This window comes from Musca autumnalis, unplaced genomic scaffold, assembly GCF_047663935.1.
Source record: "Musca autumnalis isolate F117 unplaced genomic scaffold, ASM4766393v1 scaffold_3, whole genome shotgun sequence".
Classification (NCBI taxonomy): Eukaryota; Metazoa; Arthropoda; class Insecta; order Diptera; family Muscidae; genus Musca; species Musca autumnalis.
In genome coordinates this window covers 54997858-55016601 of record NW_027411866.1, presented here as the reverse complement: position 1 = coordinate 55016601, position 18744 = coordinate 54997858, and the positions used below count along the sequence as shown (strand labels likewise).

Here is an 18744-nt window from a genome sequence, read left to right as displayed (position 1 = left end):
ATATTAAGCCGCGATTTTTTTAGAATTTTTTCTAATTATCATAATTAAAACGGTCATATCTTTTGCGCGCAACGATCAAAGTTAGTAACGAAAACAGATTTGGAATGCTGATTTTTTTCTTAATCCATGTATCAAAAATCATTGATGTAGTATCAAAATTTTTTTTTTTTTTTTTTTTTTTTGATTTTTTTGAAATGAAAAAGACAATTTTAGACATTTTTCCTGATATACCTCTTAAAGAAACAGAGATATTGGCTTTGAAATAAAACGTTGCCATTCTCTCCGAAAAAGTTTTTGCCCATTCCGACCCCTGAATACTATCCGACCATCACCAAAATCAATAGGCTTCTTCCCCTCCGGGACCCTCGTCAATATATAAGTATGGGTCTACGACCACTATTTCGATGCGTTACAAACTTTTTGGTCAAAACCCACTTATAATACCCTCCCCACATAGTGGTGTAGAGTATTAAAATGTATTTTTATGTTAATCTATATGGAATCTTAAAAACCCTGTAAAATATTTATAAAAACCAATAAAAACATCAAAACTAATGATATTAAAAAACACTCTATTAACCGTGTTTTTCGATTATCCGTGCTCACCTCAGTCTCATATACAGTTGAACCTGTTTTATCCGGCTCGCTCGGGACCGAGGTGAGCACGGATAATCGAAAAACACGGTTAATAGAGTTTTTTTAATTTCATTAATTTTGAAGTTTTTATTGATTTTCATATAAGATGTAGTCGATGCTGCATCTTAGGCTCCAAATTAAATTTTGAGAAATATATACAAAGTGATTTTGTTAATTACGCGATTTACACATATTTTAAAAATTCATATAAATTAAAACGGAAACGGTAACATTTAACAAATATTATGCAATCTACCCAATGACGTCCTTTCGTGATAACTTTTTAGTGACAATTGTGCTCATTAAAATTATTAACGTTTTTATTATATTTTTTTCTTAGAAGCAGAAGGAAAACCGCTATAACTTTTGTCTGCAACAACCAAAAATTTGCACGCTAGCGGATTTGTACTGGGGAATTGTTTCTTAGAAGAAACACCTGAATTTTTTGGAAATAGAATATGATAGAATTGACAATATTTCCCATATATGATATGCTGATTAAGGTAATTGATGAAAAAATTGAGGAGAGTTTTCTTTCATTGGTTGGCGACGCTGATAATACACTACTAAGGAAAAAACTGTTTATTTATTTGAACGAATTTTATGACGTTACTCAAAGTTTTTTGTTGTTGTAATTATTGATCATGGTGAGTATTTAAAAATACAAGAAATCTGGCAACGTTTGTTTACAATAAGAATGAGAGATTTGGTACTTAATGATAAACGTCACAAGTAACGATGGACAAAAAAATAGGGTCAACGGTAAATTACAACAATAAGTACTATAATTAGCAAAATAAACAAATAATAAACGTAGATCTCGATCAGATAAAATAAGCAAAGCAATTCTGTGTTAATTTTATTAAATTTCTCCTGTCGCAAAGATTGTATACCGCAAAGATGGGTCGCGCGAAACATTGCACAGACGCTGAGCGTTCCATAATTAAAAATTTAAAGAATAAAGGCAAAAGTCAACGGGAAATTGCAAAAACCATTGGCAGATCGCAAAATTTTGTTTTCAAGGCATTAAAAGAAAAAAGTAATAATTTATCCCGAGGAAGACCCCGAAAAACTTCAGCTATAGATGATAACCACATAAAGTTATTGTCAACTCGGGACCCATTTCAATCTGCCGCAAAAATTAGGAGTGAGCTAGGGCTTGAAATTTCAGAGAGGACGGTTAGACGACGGCTGGTGGAAAAACATTTGTTGGGAAGATCGTCCAGGAAAGTCCCATTATTAACCACGAGACATCGGAAAAATCGTATTGAATTCGCCAAATCTCACATAAGTTGGCAAGGACCAATATCTGGAAAAAAAAATGGCGAAATATCTTATGGTCAGGTGAATCCAAAATTAATTTGATTGGTAGTGACGGTAAACAATGGGTTATACGTCCAAAAAACAAAGAATTATGTTCCCGCTACACCACAAAAACTGTGAAGCATGGTGGAGGAAATATAATGGTATGGGCATGTTTTTCATGGTATGGTGTTGGACCAATATATTGGATAAATGAAAATATGGACAAAAATGTGTACTGCCATATCCTTAATAATGTAATGCTGCCTTACGCCGAATGGGAAATGCCACTGAAATGGGTTTTTCAGCAAGACAATGACCCGAAACATACTTCGGGCATTGTGAAAAAATGGTTTAAAGACAACGGCGTTGATATAATGACATGGCCAGCACAATCGCCGGATTTAAATCCGATCGAAAACTTGTGGAAAATAGTAAAAGAGAAAATTGGACCTCAAAAACCACGAAATAAAAATGAATTGTGGGAAAAAGTTCAAGATGCTTGGTACTCTATATCAAAAGAAACCTGCAGGGCATTGGTGGAGTCCATGCCAAGGAGATGCAACGCAGTTTTGAAAAATAAGGGCTTTACAACAAAATACTAACGTAATATAATGTAAATTATCAAAATAATTTAAGTATTTTCAGTATTAATTACTTTTTTTTAATATGACCCTATTTTTTTGTCCGCTCGAATTTAAAGGACTTCACATATATTGCGCTTTTTGTGTTATGATAAGCAAATAATGATCATTTTTTTCTTTAAGTAAGAAGAATAAATATGATTCCAACTAAAAAAAAGTACTACCCAGTATTAAACAATAAAAACAATTTTTGTTGTATTTTGTTTGAAATAGAGGGAGGTGACCCTATTTTTTTGTCCGTAACTGTATGTATATGATAATTTTGTATACAGTTCTTAAAGGATAAGCAAATGGTGAGCTCCAACGGAAAGAATAGTAAAACTGTCAGCAGGATTAATAATACGTGTATCATACACTGCTAATTAGGGAAAAGTCTTTTTAAAGAATATTTGAATTAAATTCTATATTTTCAATGTACAACAGACTGCGAGACGAAATTCGCCGGGTTTTTAGTACCTATATATTTTTCACAATAAATATTTTTAAATTTAATGAAAAAATCAAAAATCAACTACGTCGACATGCTAATTATGCGATAAGCGACAGAAACGACTTTTTCCCATCATTAAGGTTGGACGCAATTGCGAATTAATCAAATTAAGTTTTATTTTTTCCGCTTACTTTTTGCAAGCAGACAGCAGTTACTCGCTTTTGAATTTTTCGGTCGACACCTCTTTGTTTGTTGAACAGAAGTTGAAATGAACATATAAAAGTAAATTACATTATTGTATGCGTATTATGTACGTATGTATGTATATGCAATTCATTTGAATGAATTAAAAAATAAATAAATGCACATTGCACACTTTAAAAAGGGTTTCCGGTATATTAGGAGTGAGTAGGAACTCTAAACAGAATCGTGCCAAGTGTAAAGAATCAAATTTTTATAGAATAGGGGAAAACTGAAATCTTGGAAAATGTGAATATTAAAGGGAAGTTTTGGGGTACAACAAATCGTGGTCTTGCTTGATATGTTCTTATGTGAAAACTCTAAACCCATTGAAAACACAGAGTGACAGTTTTTCGGCTAACAACAAATGTGGGTAAGTTTATTATACCTGCCACAATACATTAAAGTTGACTTAATAACTGTTTCCGTAACATTCTATGTGGGGGGCCATTTCAAAATAAATAAATGAATAATATATTTTCCCAAAAAATATATATTTGGTAGTAACTCGAACTGATTTGTTCGCATAGAATTATTAAGAGCCGTTAATAACTTAATTGAAAATGCACAGTCAAAAAGGATTATAACAAAACATGGACCTATCTCTATACAAATAGCTAATGAAGGTTTTTGACCATTGTATCTCTAATATTACCTTTAATTGGTTAGCAAAAAGTATCAAACACTTACGCCTAAAGAAGTTTTCTTGACACTGGAAATCCAGAATTCCAAATTACAACTGATTCGCTTAAAAAGTAATTCTTGAAATAAAGGTGCCGTTATATGCGACCAGCTTCAAACGTGAAGGGCCTGGGTACACAAGCAGCTTCGCCTGCTTAATTTCTGTCATTATAAAAATGAAAATTCTGCAGTCCAACAATAAAAAACGCCAACAATAAAAATGAAATAATAAAGAAGATCGAGCCAATTTCGAACTATGTGGCCCTTTTCTTCTTTACTCTTCTATTTTTATAATGTCAAAAATGAAGCAGCCAAGCAGCCCCGCCGGCTTATGTTGTAAATAGTTGTAGTTGTAAGCATTAAACATTCTACCCGCTTAAAGTACTTACAATATCTTACTAGCGGTATCTCCCGATCTTCGGTATGTTGAAATTTGGTCTTTGCGCCACAATTTTTTTAGAATATCTCCATGTCTTCATATAGCTCCCATTAGAGTTGTGCCAAAGGAACTATATGGAACCATCTAGTTCACTCCGCAGTTTCAATGGCCCACATTTTTTTCTTTGAACAGACTGCTTCTTTGAACAGACTTAATATCACACATTACATTTCATGATGTTACTCATACGTTTTGTAACTAGTACAAGGAACTAGGAACTAGATTACCCAACTCTAGCTCCCATAGAACGGTCTCTCCCGATTTTCGGCATTTTGAAGGTTTCAGCGTCATTTCAAACCGAAAACGATGAAATTTGGTATTTAGTCATCAATTCCAGAAAATAATTATCAGTCTAGGTTCACATTTTCATATATCCTCCATAGGAGGGTACAACCCAATTTTCGATATTTGGAAGGTTGTGGCCTCAACATACCACCGAAAGGCTGAAATGTGGTATTTATAATATTTATATAAAACATTCCACCAAAAAGTTTTCGGTACGGTACCACCCGATTTTCGGTATTTTGAAGGTTGTAGCCGAAATGGATAAAAGTTGACAATTAGTCTTCGTTGGGGTATAAAACTCTGCACCAGAAATTTGTCGGTATATCTCCAAGCCTTCATATAGGCCCCATAGAACGGGTACAAAATATTATAACATGTACAAAACAACCCAACAACGTTTTGGTATAGCCCCCAAGTATGCGTAGCACCCTCTTAAGATTTTTTGAATATTTTAGTTACATTTTTCTACAGTATTGGTTGTTAATTGGAATTTTGTGTTCCCAGAAGATAGAAAACTTACTCGCAAAAAAACTATCCGTATACATCATGGTGTTAGTCTAACTCCTGGTTTTGGTCAAGACGAGGTTGTCATAATTTAATATTGTCTGTTGTCAGAGCATACAAAAGCTTAATTCGAAAATTTTAAAGATTGGTCAATATTTTTTAAAGAACAACGATGACGCCCAATGTGAGCTCTTCTAAAAGGGTTTTGCTACATATTCCTTCTGCAATGGATGTAATTTGGAATTTTGGGATCTCAATCTGTAGAAAACATCCAAGCTGAAAATTATCAATAAAAAGCGATTATCAAAGCCCACAGATAGTGGTCAACCTATAGAAGGGCTACAGGTGCAAAATGGGGTTTTAATTCTAGGATGATGCACTGTTTATACAAAGGCGTAATTAGATCTATTCTAACATACGCAGTTGTGATATAGTGGACAGTAGGGTTATGACTTTTTGACATTTTTCCTCAAAAATGATTTCCTGTAGCAGGGATGAATGAACTTTTGCCTATTAATCACTATGCTATCGTTTATTCCATTGAAATATAAAAAAAGTTCACGCACAAATCGATTTTAAAAAAAATAATTTTTTGAAAAAATATATGAAATGAATTTTTTTTTTTTTAATTATTTTTTGTTGCACGAATGAATAAATATAAGCCTACTAATAACTATAATAACGTTTATTTCATTCAAATATTAAAAAAGTCGCGAAAAAAGTCACTTTGACAATTTTAAATTTTTTGTTAAAAAATTATATTTTTGAATAAAAGCATTTACGACATTTTTACGATTCTCAGAATTGAAGAAAAATAGTGAGAAATACATTTTATGTAATTTTAATTATCTCATGTGGCTCTAAAATTTATTTTCAATTATATATCTGTTTTCAGTGACTTCAAAAAATGTTCCATAATTTTGATAAATTCAAATTTTAAAATCATTTTGTGCGTGAGGTTTTTTCACCGAATCACTTTTTAATTAATATTTTATGTAATCTTATGGCAAAACTCATCACGCTATGATACAGGGTTATGAAGTTGTAAAAAAGTCATAACCCTAGTGGACAGCCACACAGAAAAAAATCATTTAATTTATGAATAGTGTTCAAAAATTGTTTCCAATGTTCAGATTTTTACACTGTATGGAACTAATTAATAAAGCAATAAATACTGGTTTCTTTTTTGAATGAAACATAAACATGGGATATATGTCTATTCTATTTTGCAAAATATGAACCAATTCATTCATTACAAAATACATCTTCTTTAAAGCAAGAAAAAGTAACTTATATTCAAAACTCTGTTTATATATTTATTTTTTTTATAAAAAGTTTGTTTTTTTTTTTTTGTATTTTTTCTATATTTCCGATGACGTAATCACAGCGTAAAGTACTCAAAATATGCAATTTTTACAAGGTCTATCATATGTTTTCTATATTTTCTTGATATATATTCACAATAATTGTTTCAAAAACTATTTATATCGAACATACAACATCTCCCTAATATATTAGTGCCGAAAACCCCACAAAAAATATTTGTTTGTATCCGGAAATAACGAAATTCTGGGTAAAACTCGTAAAAACCGATTTTGAGCTATATCTCATGAACAAGAGCTGATGGAGAAAACCCGGGACCGGATTTGAAAATAACTCGCCGATTTCATTTAGAAACAACAACAACCTCGGTTGAAACAAATGTCGTGTTGACCAGTGTTATTAATATTAATTTAATTTTTTATTTATTACTAGGGGACCCGGCGAACTTCGTCTCGCAGTTTGTTAGGTACCGGACGTTATGGCTTTGGTTCAAACCTATAATACTATTATTGCTATCACCTTGTTCAATGGCAAATATTTCTTTGTTTTGAACTGTTTAGGACGATCTTTGAAGCAGATGCGCATAAGACAATTGTACTTTCGACAATTGTCAGTTTGAGGAAGAGAGAAGGTACTGAGAGGCAAAGTGTTTCTATTTTCATCGACTCTCTCTTCTATAAACTGACAATAGCCGCGAAAAAATTAGGTAACTCTAAATCGGGACTAAGATATATTTTTTAAGCAAATAACACGTTTTGCGACGTAAATAAGAATATTTGGTAGCGCAGTTGAAGCAAAATAATATCACAACGCCCTACTCGTTTCATAATCGATGGTTTTCTGCAATTCTTGTTTCCACCACTGAACACGATATTTCACTCAAGCAATTGAATATAAATTTGAGTTGAATGCTGAATATAGTGCTTATTTGAATTTGCGTTTTAATGAATTAACCCATTTTAACCTATTTACCCATTTTAATCCGATCGTTATCAGGTAACCACCTTCGTCTGTTTATATACCCTCCACCATAGTATGGAGGGTATATTTAGTTTGTTTTTCTGTTTGTAACACACTGAACTAATCATTTGCACATATATTCTTGATCAGGATAAAATTCTAAGACGATCTAGCCACGACCGTCTGTCCGTCTGTTGTAATCACTCTAGCTTTCGCAATAATTGAGCTAGAGCGCTAAATTTTTGCACCCAAGTGTCTGTTTTCCATAGGCAGGTCAAGTTCGAAGATGGGTTATATCGGAACACTTTTTGGTATAGCCCCCATATAACCCTACCTCCCGATTTTAGGTATTTTGGGGATTTTAACTACATTTTTTGACCGAACTACCTGTAATTTCACGTTTGGGGTTCCCAGTGGTCACGAAACATCTCCACCAAAAACCGTCAACATAGGTCCATGGTACCTCCCCATTATAGGTATTTTGAGGATATTAGATAAAATTTTTAACCGAGCTACCTGTAATTTGACAGTTGAGGTTCCTGGTAATCACAAAACATCTCCACCAAAAACTGCCAACATAGGTCCATAGTTTGGTAGAGCCCCTATATAAAGGTACCTCCCGATTTTCTGTATTTTGTATATTTTAATTACATTTCTTGACCGAACTATCTGTAATTTCAGGTTTGGGGTTCCGAGTGGTTCCCAAATTATATCCACTAAAAACAGTCAAGGTCCATGTTTCGGTATAGCCCCCATATAGCGGTACCTCCCGATTTTTGGTATTTTAAGTATTTTAGCTAACATTTTTGATCGAACTACCTGTAATTTGACCGTTGAGGTTTCTAGTAATCACAAAACATCTCCACCAAAAACTGTCAACATAGGTCCATGTTTAGGTATAGCCCCCTATATAACTGTACCTCCCGATTTTCACTTTGATATAGCCCCATATAAGGTTCCTTACCGATTGAATACATTTTTTTATGTTTTTTACCTTATTTAGGTATCAGAGGTCACAAAATATCTTCGTCTAAAATTGTGGACAGGAAAGAATATAATTATTGCGTTTTAGTTAAGAATATTTTATGGTGAAGGGTACAAAAAGTTCGTCCCGGCCGACCTTAACGCTTTTTTACTTATTTTTTCTTACTTCTCTATTTAATGTGATCTCCCGAATTCTACCTGCACTGTAAAATCGGTATTAGATGCAATGGCTCTGGTAACATGGACAGAGGTATTCTATTAGTTGCCGTTCTTTGTGTGTTTCGGATACTTGAAGTCTTGTCACACTAACACGTGACTGTTGTCGATTACTTGGTCACCCTATATTTAATTTCGACGTAAATAACATAGTAAAATTAATGTCACAAACTAATTAACGATTAATAAGTATTTACCTACTTATGTCGCCGATAAAGAATATTTGTCAGATAATTCGACCAAAAAATCTCCAGTACCTCCGATTTCTTGTTTTTTCCAATTTTGAATATCATTCTTTTTTCGAATGAGCACACATCGGAAGCTTATCTTTCGAAGATGTTTTTACCTACGGTTTAAAAGTATACATATATGCCACAACTTCACTTCCAATGAAATTACCTCGGAGCTCTTGATGTTTCAATTAACCCACCAAATTTGTGGATTTGTACCTTTTTCCTCAAAACTGTGGAAACCACTTTTGGCATTATCATCTTAGTCTTTTCAATCGGAATCTGACCGAAACCACCACTAATCTTTACAAACTCTAAACTAAGCCCTTTTAACCATTTTCGCTGTTAATTTTCTAAAAAGACGCTTGAAAATAAATGAAAATCGATTTGATTTTGAATAAAAAATTCTATACAACTTTTAAAAATTGACAAAACAGAGGCGTACAATGGACCCTCACAGTAGGTGCAAATACAATTTTTGCCAAAAACTGTCAAAATAAGTGCCAAGATTTACTCCAAACGCGAAGCTCGATAGAAATTTGTGGAAAAAATTAAAAAATATTTTTGCAAAATTTTCGCAAATTTTCGCGATTTTTTTGGGTTTTATCCTTTTCTGCCATGAGACCATTCCGAATTGGTGCGAATTGTCAAAATCTGTTCAGCCGTTCTTGAGTTATAAGCGTAGTAACTAACATCATTCTTTTTTATATATATAGACTAGGGCACCCGGCGAACTTCGTCTCGCAGTTTGTTAGGTACAGAACTTTATGGCTTTGGTTCAAACCTATAATACTATTATTGCTATCACCTTGTTCAATGGCAAATATTTCTTTGTTTTGAACTGTTTACGACGATCTTTGAAGCAGATGCACATTAGACAATTGTACTTTCGACAATTGTCAGTTTGACGAAGAGAGAAGGCAAAGTGTTTCTATTTTCCTCGACTCTCTCTTCTATAAACTGAAAATAGCCGCGAAAAAATTGAGGTAACTCTAAATCGGGACTAAGATATATTTTTTAAGCAAATAACACGTTTTGCGATGTAAATAAAAATATTTGATAGCGCAGTTGAAGCAAAATAATATCATAACGCCCTACTCGTTTCATAATCGTTGGTATTCTTGTTTCCACCACTGAACACGATATTTCACTCAAGCAATTGAATTTGAATTTAATGCTGAATATAGTGCTTATTTAAATTTGCGTTTTAATCAATTAACCCATTTTAACCTATTTACCCATTTTTATCCGATCGTTATCAGGTAACCACCTTCATTTGTTTTTATACCCATAGTATGGAGGGTATATTTAATCATTTGAACATATATTCTTGATCAGGATAAAATTCTAAGACGATCTAGCCATGACCGTCTCTCTGTCTGCCCGTCTGTTGTAATCCCGAGCGTCTTTTTTCCATAGGCAGGTCAAGTTCGAAGATGGGTTATATCGGAACACTTTTTGGTATACCCCCCATATAACGCTACCTCCCGATTTTCGGTATTTTGGGGATTTGAACTACATTTTTTGACCGAACTACCTGTAATTTCACGTTTGTGGTTCCTAGTAATCACAAAACATCTCCACCAAAAACTGTCAACATGGGTCCATGTTTTGGTAGAGCCCCTATATAACGGTACCTCCCGATTTTCTGTATTTTGTGGATTTTAATTACATTTCTTGACCGAACTATCTGTAATTTCAGGTTTGGGGTTCCCAGTGGTTCCCAAAGTATATCCACTAAAAACAGTCAAGGTCCATGTTAAGGTATAGCCCCCTATATAACTGTACCTCCCGATTTTCACTTTGATATAGCCCCATATAAGGTTCCTTACCGATTGAATACATTTTTTATGTTTTTTACCTTATTTAGGTATCATGAACGGCAATTCTCCGTGAATTTTTTCACTTTCTCCCTTAAGTTGCAACGGCGGAAATAGGAAACTCACGGGGAAATTTCATTCATGATAACCCCAAATATCTTCGTCTAAAATTGTGGACAGGAAAGGATATAATTATTCCGTTTTAGTTCAGAATGTTTTATGGTGCAGGGTATAAAAAGTTCGGCCCGGCCGAACTTAACGCTTTTTTACTTATTTTTTTGACTTCTCTATTTAATGTGATCTCCCGAATTCTACTTGCACTGCAAATTGGGTATTAGATGCAATGGCTCTGGTAACATGGACAGAGTTATTCTATTAGTTGCCGTTCTTTGTGTGTTTCGGAAACTTGAAGTCTTGTTACACTAACACGTGACTGTTGTCGATTACTTGGTCACCCTATATTTAATTTCGACGTAAATAACATAGTCAAATTAATGTCACAAACTAATTAACGATTAATAAGTATTTACCTACTTATGTCGCCGATAAAGAATATTTGTCAGATAATTCGACCAAAAAAATCTCCAGTACCTCCGATTTCTTGTTTTTTGCAATTTTGAATACCATCCTTTTTCGAATGACATACATACATTGTACCAACAGTACCAATGTACATATGTATGTTTGTATGTATGTATTTGGCCGTTTGTAATTGCCTTCCAGCTCTGCGGGAACTAAATTGATTGAATTCATACTCCTTCTACAGTGGGGGCATCATGTTTTTTGTATCATGACAGAATCTAAACTGTATCAAAATTTATCTGGTACAGCTTAAATATTATACCGCATACATCGGAAATTTATCTTCCGAAGATGTTTTTACCTACGGTTTAAAAGCATACATATATGCCACAACTTCACTTCCAATGAAATTACCTCGGAGCTCTTGATGTTTCAATTAACCCACAAATTTTGTGGATTTGTACCTTTTTCCTCAAAACCGTGGAAACCACTTTTGGCATTATCATTTTAGTCTTTTCAATCGGTATCTGACCGAAACCACCACTAATCTTTACAAACTCTAAACTACCTTTAACCATTTTTCGCTGTTAATTTCCTAAAAAGACACTTTAAAATAAATGAAAATCGATTTGATTGTGAATAAAAAATTCTATACAACTTTCAAAAATTGACAAAACAGAGGCGTACAGTGGACCCTCACAGTAGGTGCAAATACAAAAACTGTCCAAATAAGTGCCAAGATTTACTCCAAACGCGAAGCTCGATAGGAATTTGTAGAAAAATGGACTTTATTGAAAAAATATTTTTCAAATTTTTGGCAAATTTTCGCGATTTTTTTAAGTTTTATCCTTTTCTGCCGTGAGACCATTCCGAATTGGTGCGAATTGTCAAAATCTGTTCAGCCGTTCTTGAGTTATAAGCGTAGTAACTAACATCATCCTTTTTTATATATATAGATATAATGGATATATATGAAATGAGTAGTATTATGTACATAAATTACAAAAACATGCGATTGTATACAAGTAAATGACTAAAGATTGACTTTACATGTGAATGCTATAGCATTCACGTCATCCTACGTAACCATGAAAATGAATGCTATTGCATTCACGTCCACGAACGTGGTAATAAATGTAATTCAAAATTAAAACAGTAATTTCTAAGATAGAAAATATTCATTTAAGATATTAAAATACATGAAAAGCTATCGATTAAAAAATGTAAGAAAATGAAAAAAGTTTGCTTTTTTTGATATTTTTGTTTTTACAACTCATATTGGTGAATTATTTTTGTTCCTGAGATATAGCATAGGACAATATTGTACGATTTCAGTAAATCGTAGACGATATATAAAATATGGTCCTAAGCAATATTTCAAAACCCAAAGCTGTTAGACAAAAACTTGGGAAGATTTAAAAATAACTCGCCAATCAGAGTTAGAAACACAAATAAACACTGCTTATTTATTATTTATGCACACTTACTTATAGAGGAATTCACTATTCTGGGAAACAAAGAAATACTATTAATAATAAGATATTGTATTAATTATAAACTTTGTTAATGTTAAATCTTAAGACATAGTCTGTTCATATTTATATACCGAATTCAAAAATAAAATATTATTTACGACTTTTGGCGACAATCGATTTCTTTTTTCGCTTATTAAATTTCCAGCTGCAGAAAAAACTCTCTCCGAAGCTGCACTACTTGCAGGAATGACTAAAATTCTCTTCGCAAATTTCGACAGCCTTGGATATTCCGTAACGTGATGGTCCCACCATTCCAAAGCGTTAAAGTTCATGTCAGCGTTAACACGGCAACAAGCATACCGATTTACTTCGTCATTGATACCTTCTTCTAATGTCAGAGTTGGGCTAATGATGAATTCAGAAAAGAACAATGCAAAGTAACTAGTATCTGAAGTATCATCTGGACCTAGAGACAGTGCTCTACTCAAAGTCGATGCAATACATTCCTGATCATTTAAAATTTGTGAAACGCAAAAATTTTTCACTTCTGTCAAAATACGTTCTTCCAAAAAGCAGTTCGTTGGAGGATACAAAAAACAAGCAGAGTATTGGTAAATGCTTATATTAGGAATCCATTTTGTATCTATTTCTCTTACAACGTTTGTTTTTACGTTCTCTATAACAGTAGAATCACTTGGTTTAACCTCACATATATTTGTTAGTGTTTTAATTGATAAACAAATATAGTTACTGGTGATATAATTAGAGCCCTGCAATTTATTGCTTATTTCCATTTTACTAGTAAGTATTTCCTGAATTGAAACCCAATTGTTCAAAATAGATTTAAATAGATTATAATGTGTGTACCAGCGAGTTACACAGTAGTTTTTCAAGGAGGTAGTCAAAACATGCTGTAAAATGCTTTTTTTAAAGTATTTGACTTATTTCTTACATGATTCAAGGGTAGGCTGCAATTCTTCTGTATTACTAAAAGCAGCTTGCAACACATTATTAAATGGATGATTTGAGCAATTTAAGTGTGTATAATTTTTTAAAGCTTTTAAAATATTTGATCCTCTGTCCGTAACGAATTTAATGTTATCTAAGTTGTAAACTTCAAAGTCATTTAAAATATCTTTTAACTTGATCAATATATTTTCTCCGGAAGCTTTTTCAAAATCCATTGACTTTACCCCTAATACTATATTTTTCAACTGTGACTCCTTCATAAAATGAAATGTAACGCACAAAAACTGTCTTTTTATAAAGTCGTCCGTCCACAAGTCAGTTGTTATTGACGCCACTTTATTATTCACAGCTTCCTTAACTTCGCTCTTCACTTCATTTCGTTTCTCCTACGCTTTAAGATGTATTCTCTTTGATATTTTTGTTACATCAGGTATAAGATCCGATATATCGGTATTGCTTCCATATTTTGCTCCGATATTTATTAAAGCTTCAGCAAGTTTTTTAAAACCGCTACCATTTACGACAGAAAATGGACGACAGTCCTCTACAATTAATTGGGAACATACGTTTATAAAGTCGTCTTTATGAGAACTACTGATTTTTTTCAGTTCCATATTAGATTTGCCCATAAGGTAACACTTGTGTCGCACCAAATTAGATGTTTGTTTTCCATTATAATGGAACATTTTTGAGCCAATCGCGTGCAAACACCTTCTGTCCAGAATTTTATGAAAGTAGAGGACCAATAGGCAAAAAACATATTTGGGTTTTGTTTTCTTTGATCGGGTTCTGTTTTTATGGCCTCATCTAAACATGGTAAAATTTCGATTTTTTTAAACAAATCGGGGCTGCATCTCTGAAACCAGTACGAATCTTGTTTTGACATCTGCAGCAAACTTGCACATAAGAGCAAGAAGAAAATATTTGGAGGACTAGTGAACTCGAAAAACTGCACTTATTGTCTCAAATTTTATAATATATCTAAAAATTCTATAATTTGTGTATATTTCTCAGCGTAGCACAACTCTTCAGAACATTGCATAGTTGTAAAATGCCTTTATCGCCTTGTTTATAGCAAATTTTTCAACAACAATTTGGTAAATATTTCAATAAGTCATTGAAATCCCCAACATGAGAATAAACAGTCTATGTGAGCATTGTTTGAAATAAGTTTTGAAAAAGGTATGTTATAAAATACCCCTTAAACAACGTGAAATAATCATTTTAGAGTTTCAGAATGTTCTGAAGAATTGATGGTCACATTATTTGGAATATTTTTAGAGCGATTACTTAGTTCAACTCCCAACAGGTTATTTGCTACTGACCGGAATTTCAGAAATTATGTAAACTTTTCTATATTCTAACGAATTTGATGCGCTAGATGCAGATTTTCCTAGTTCATCTGTTTGACACATACGTTCTACTACTTTATGGCTACAATATTGTCGAAGACTGCAGGGCAGAATTCTTATTAGTTTCGGAGATAAAGTTCCGCTCACTGGAAAAAAGGCTCATTTTAGGCCGGTTTGGATGAGGCCAAAAAATATAAACCCGATCTAGGAACACAAAACCCAATTAAGGTTTTTGTAGCCTAAATATGTACTTTCAGAAAATGCCAATAAGAAGTTGTTTGCATTTCCAGTGTTGCACAGTGTTATATTTGTACAAATTACTGCACTTATGACAGTATACAAGTCCGTTTAAGATTTTGTTATTTTCTTTTTGTATTAAGGAAAAAATATCCCATATTTTGCCTTTCTTATTTTTCTTTATGGTACGGTAAACACCGGCTTTTATTTTTTGCACTATTTCGATCTCCATTGTTCGCACTGCACTAAAAAGGCAACGAAAGCACAGCGAAGGCAGTGAATGCTTTGTTATTTTTATTGTCATTTTGTTGCTTGACATGTAACGGCACTAGAAAAACAGTGTTTGAAGAAGGCAATCATCAAAAATAATGAATGCATGTTAAGCAACAACATCAGTTGATATTTGTAAATGAATGCATGTCAATAGCAACGAAAGAATGAATACATAAAAAAGACGAATCATCTCAATCCGTACTCTGGTCTGCAAACAAATATATGTTTGGGTGGAAACAAATATATGTTTGGGTGCAAAGATATACATGTTTGGGTGAAAACAAAGATATGTTTGGGTGCACACAAAGATATGTTTGGGTGGAAACAATTTTATGTTTGGGTGCAAACATTTTATATGTTTGGGTGCAAAAAAATACAAACCCAAAAGGCACAAAAAAACAAACACATGCACCAGTGGGCGCTTTCTGAGAGCAAGGGAGAGTAAAATTCAATGTAAAACACTTTAAAATGTGTGCTCACTTGCTCTCAGTAAGAACTCACTGGCTATCTCTATAGTATACACACAAATGTTGTGGTTTTTTATTGAAAGGCAAAATAACAACAAACACATAGGTACATACAAAATTCCAAAGAAATACATAACACACTTTAATAAAAGAAAAACTGATTGAAATAATTTGTAAATAGTCACACTTTCAAAAAGGAAAAATATATAGAAACGTAGTTGAACGCTTCTCCTTAGTTGTGAAATGAAACAAATTGTCCTCATAGTTGTAATCATCAGCGGCGAATCGGCATCTAGAATCAAATGATTATGTAATGTAATAAATAAATATGGATATGCCATATTTCAAATATACATAAGTATGTATGTAATTACCAATATTAAATGCGATTTCTTCCTTGTCCAATAAAATAATTCCATTCAACTTTCCGATTCAATTATAAAATGTATTGGGCACTTAACTTACTAAAAAGCACAATTTCTTTAAGAAAACACAAAACACTGATTTATTCACTCACTTTACCGTCTTGACTCTACAAAGGCAACTAAAACACTGAAGAAAGAAAAAAATATAATTCATATCATTTCTTCTTTTCTTCTTCGTCTGCTAAGTTGTTTAACAACAAAAAAACAAGAAACACACGAGTTTGACGCATACATGCCACCAAAGCCCCCTTCTTCGCTTCTACGTCTTCTATTATACCATACACACAACTCTTTATTATAAAACAGCTTTTGTGAGAAATTATGGTGCCACTCATAAGCATATTTGTATTTTGTTACATACCTAAAAATGTTTACTGGGATGATTGCTGAAGGTGTTGCCAATCACTATTTTGATTTATTTTTATCTACCAAGTTCCAGCATTTCCGATATCAACGGAACCAGGTATAAAGGCGGAAGAGGACAAGTAGTCAAACCACCCACACCCCTTTCAATAACTTAGAGGAAGTGACGCCGCTTAGCGCTCTGAGGAACGCCGGTTCGAACCCCAGCCGGAGCAATGTTTTTTTTTTATTTTTCCAAATTAGTTTTTTTTGAAAAGCATCACCGTTATTTTTGGAGACCAAGTTTTTCCGTGTATTAGTGAGAATTTCGTTTTTTTATGTTCCACTCTAGTCTGAGAATATTTCGTGGGTTACTCAAGTACTCAGTTTATAAGTGGTGAAAATATTTAAATGGAGTGATGTTTACTCCAAAAATACTGTCGCAAATTCTCATAATTCTTTCGGTTTGCAGACGTAGTGAAGAAGTGACACTTCAACCAGAATTCCATTAGTAAATTGCTGCAACCATTGTGTTCTTTTTTTTTCTCCATTTTTACCAAAATTGAATCCGGAAAAATCCGAACAATCATAATTTTTGTGCGATAGTTACCAGTAAATGGATCATTTCATTAACTACATGATAAATTAGTAAGGTGATTTTCTAAAAAAATACTTGTCGGTAATCGCTATATTTAACAAGTTTCCTAATTAATGATAGTAACAAGTGAAATCGTTGACGTTAATTCTGGTACGAGAGCTTCAGCAAAAATTTACTCCAGCTTAGTGTAGTTGGAAAGAACAAAATTTGGCAAGCCCATTGGTAAGAAGTGACATACTGAAAGAAAATCAATTGGTATGTAAATTTGATGCTACTCTGTTCTTAGGTCACCCGCTATTCCTCAATCTAGGCATTATCGATTCTGATCATAATTGGGGAATAAACTGAACTTATTCAGAGTCGGAATCTGAGGAAATAGCCATATTTGTTCCATCTTTCCGATTACTTGCCGAAGGAAATACCAATCGTTCGTGTCTACATATACAAAATAACAAAAAGAAAAGAGGAAATATAAAACTTGGTCGCCATTTTGATTTGCATGGAATCATATTTCATTCCATCTGTATGGCAAGTTAAAATTTTCCCAAACCACACGGAAACCGCCATTGCTACATTTTCCTTCAATATACTGCCGCTATCTACTTCTGCTTTACTGCGACCAAAATTAACGTCACTTTATTTCGGCAATCGTATGTTAGTGGATAATCTGAACCGCTGTTGGAAACCATTCATCCTACTGAGAGGCACTAAAAGTAGAACACACAAAAATTGCCAGCCTATTGTTTGTTCATCTATGATGACGTGGAACCCTGTTAGGCTTCACTTCAGCGTGTAAAACAACCAAATCTGCATCTAGACACCCATTGTAAGCAAAGCGCAGTAGCCCAGATCGTTAGCGGGCGCTGCAGCATCCACATCTTCGAAAGCGACGTGGGTTCGATTCCCGCCATCGGCGAAATGTTATTTATAATTTATATAGTATTTAGTATCGCAAGTATTCAACAATTTAACATTCATTCTGACATATGCAAACATTGAAAAACTCATTAAATTAATTTCTTACAGCAGAATAAAACCTAACACGATTCACACCAACACACGATCGTCGAGGCCTCGAAAGTTCAACGTTTATGGTGGAAGGTAATAAAAAGGGATTGTTGTGAGGTCGTTAATCATCCACAATCCCTCGAAAATACAGTGAGTCCAATATAAATATAAAGATAATAAACAAATATTTGCATATGTGGGAATAAGCTTAGTTAAGAGTTTATCAAGGGTAAAGCAAATAAAGGATAAAATATAGCCACTTTGTCTGTCCTCTCCTAATTTGTAGGAAGGAGATTTATAGAATTTGAATAGCCGAATAAAATAATTAGAATTCCCATTTAAATTATCGCTATCCTTTGTTTGCCTTATCCACTGGTATATA

The 18744-nt window shown here is 33.4% G+C and overlaps 1 long non-coding RNA gene across 1 annotated transcript in view; it reads left to right on the top strand.

The window, feature by feature from the left end:
- Positions 1-17523, top strand: part of LOC141399373 (uncharacterized) — a 95709-nt gene extending 78186 nt beyond the window's left edge. Inside the window, exons 2-3 of the long non-coding RNA XR_012411831.1 lie at positions 17363-17409; positions 17475-17523. This is a non-coding gene — a long non-coding RNA (uncharacterized lncRNA). The remainder of the gene's footprint in view (positions 1-17362; positions 17410-17474) is intronic.
- The last annotated feature ends 1221 nt before the right edge of the window (positions 17524-18744 follow it).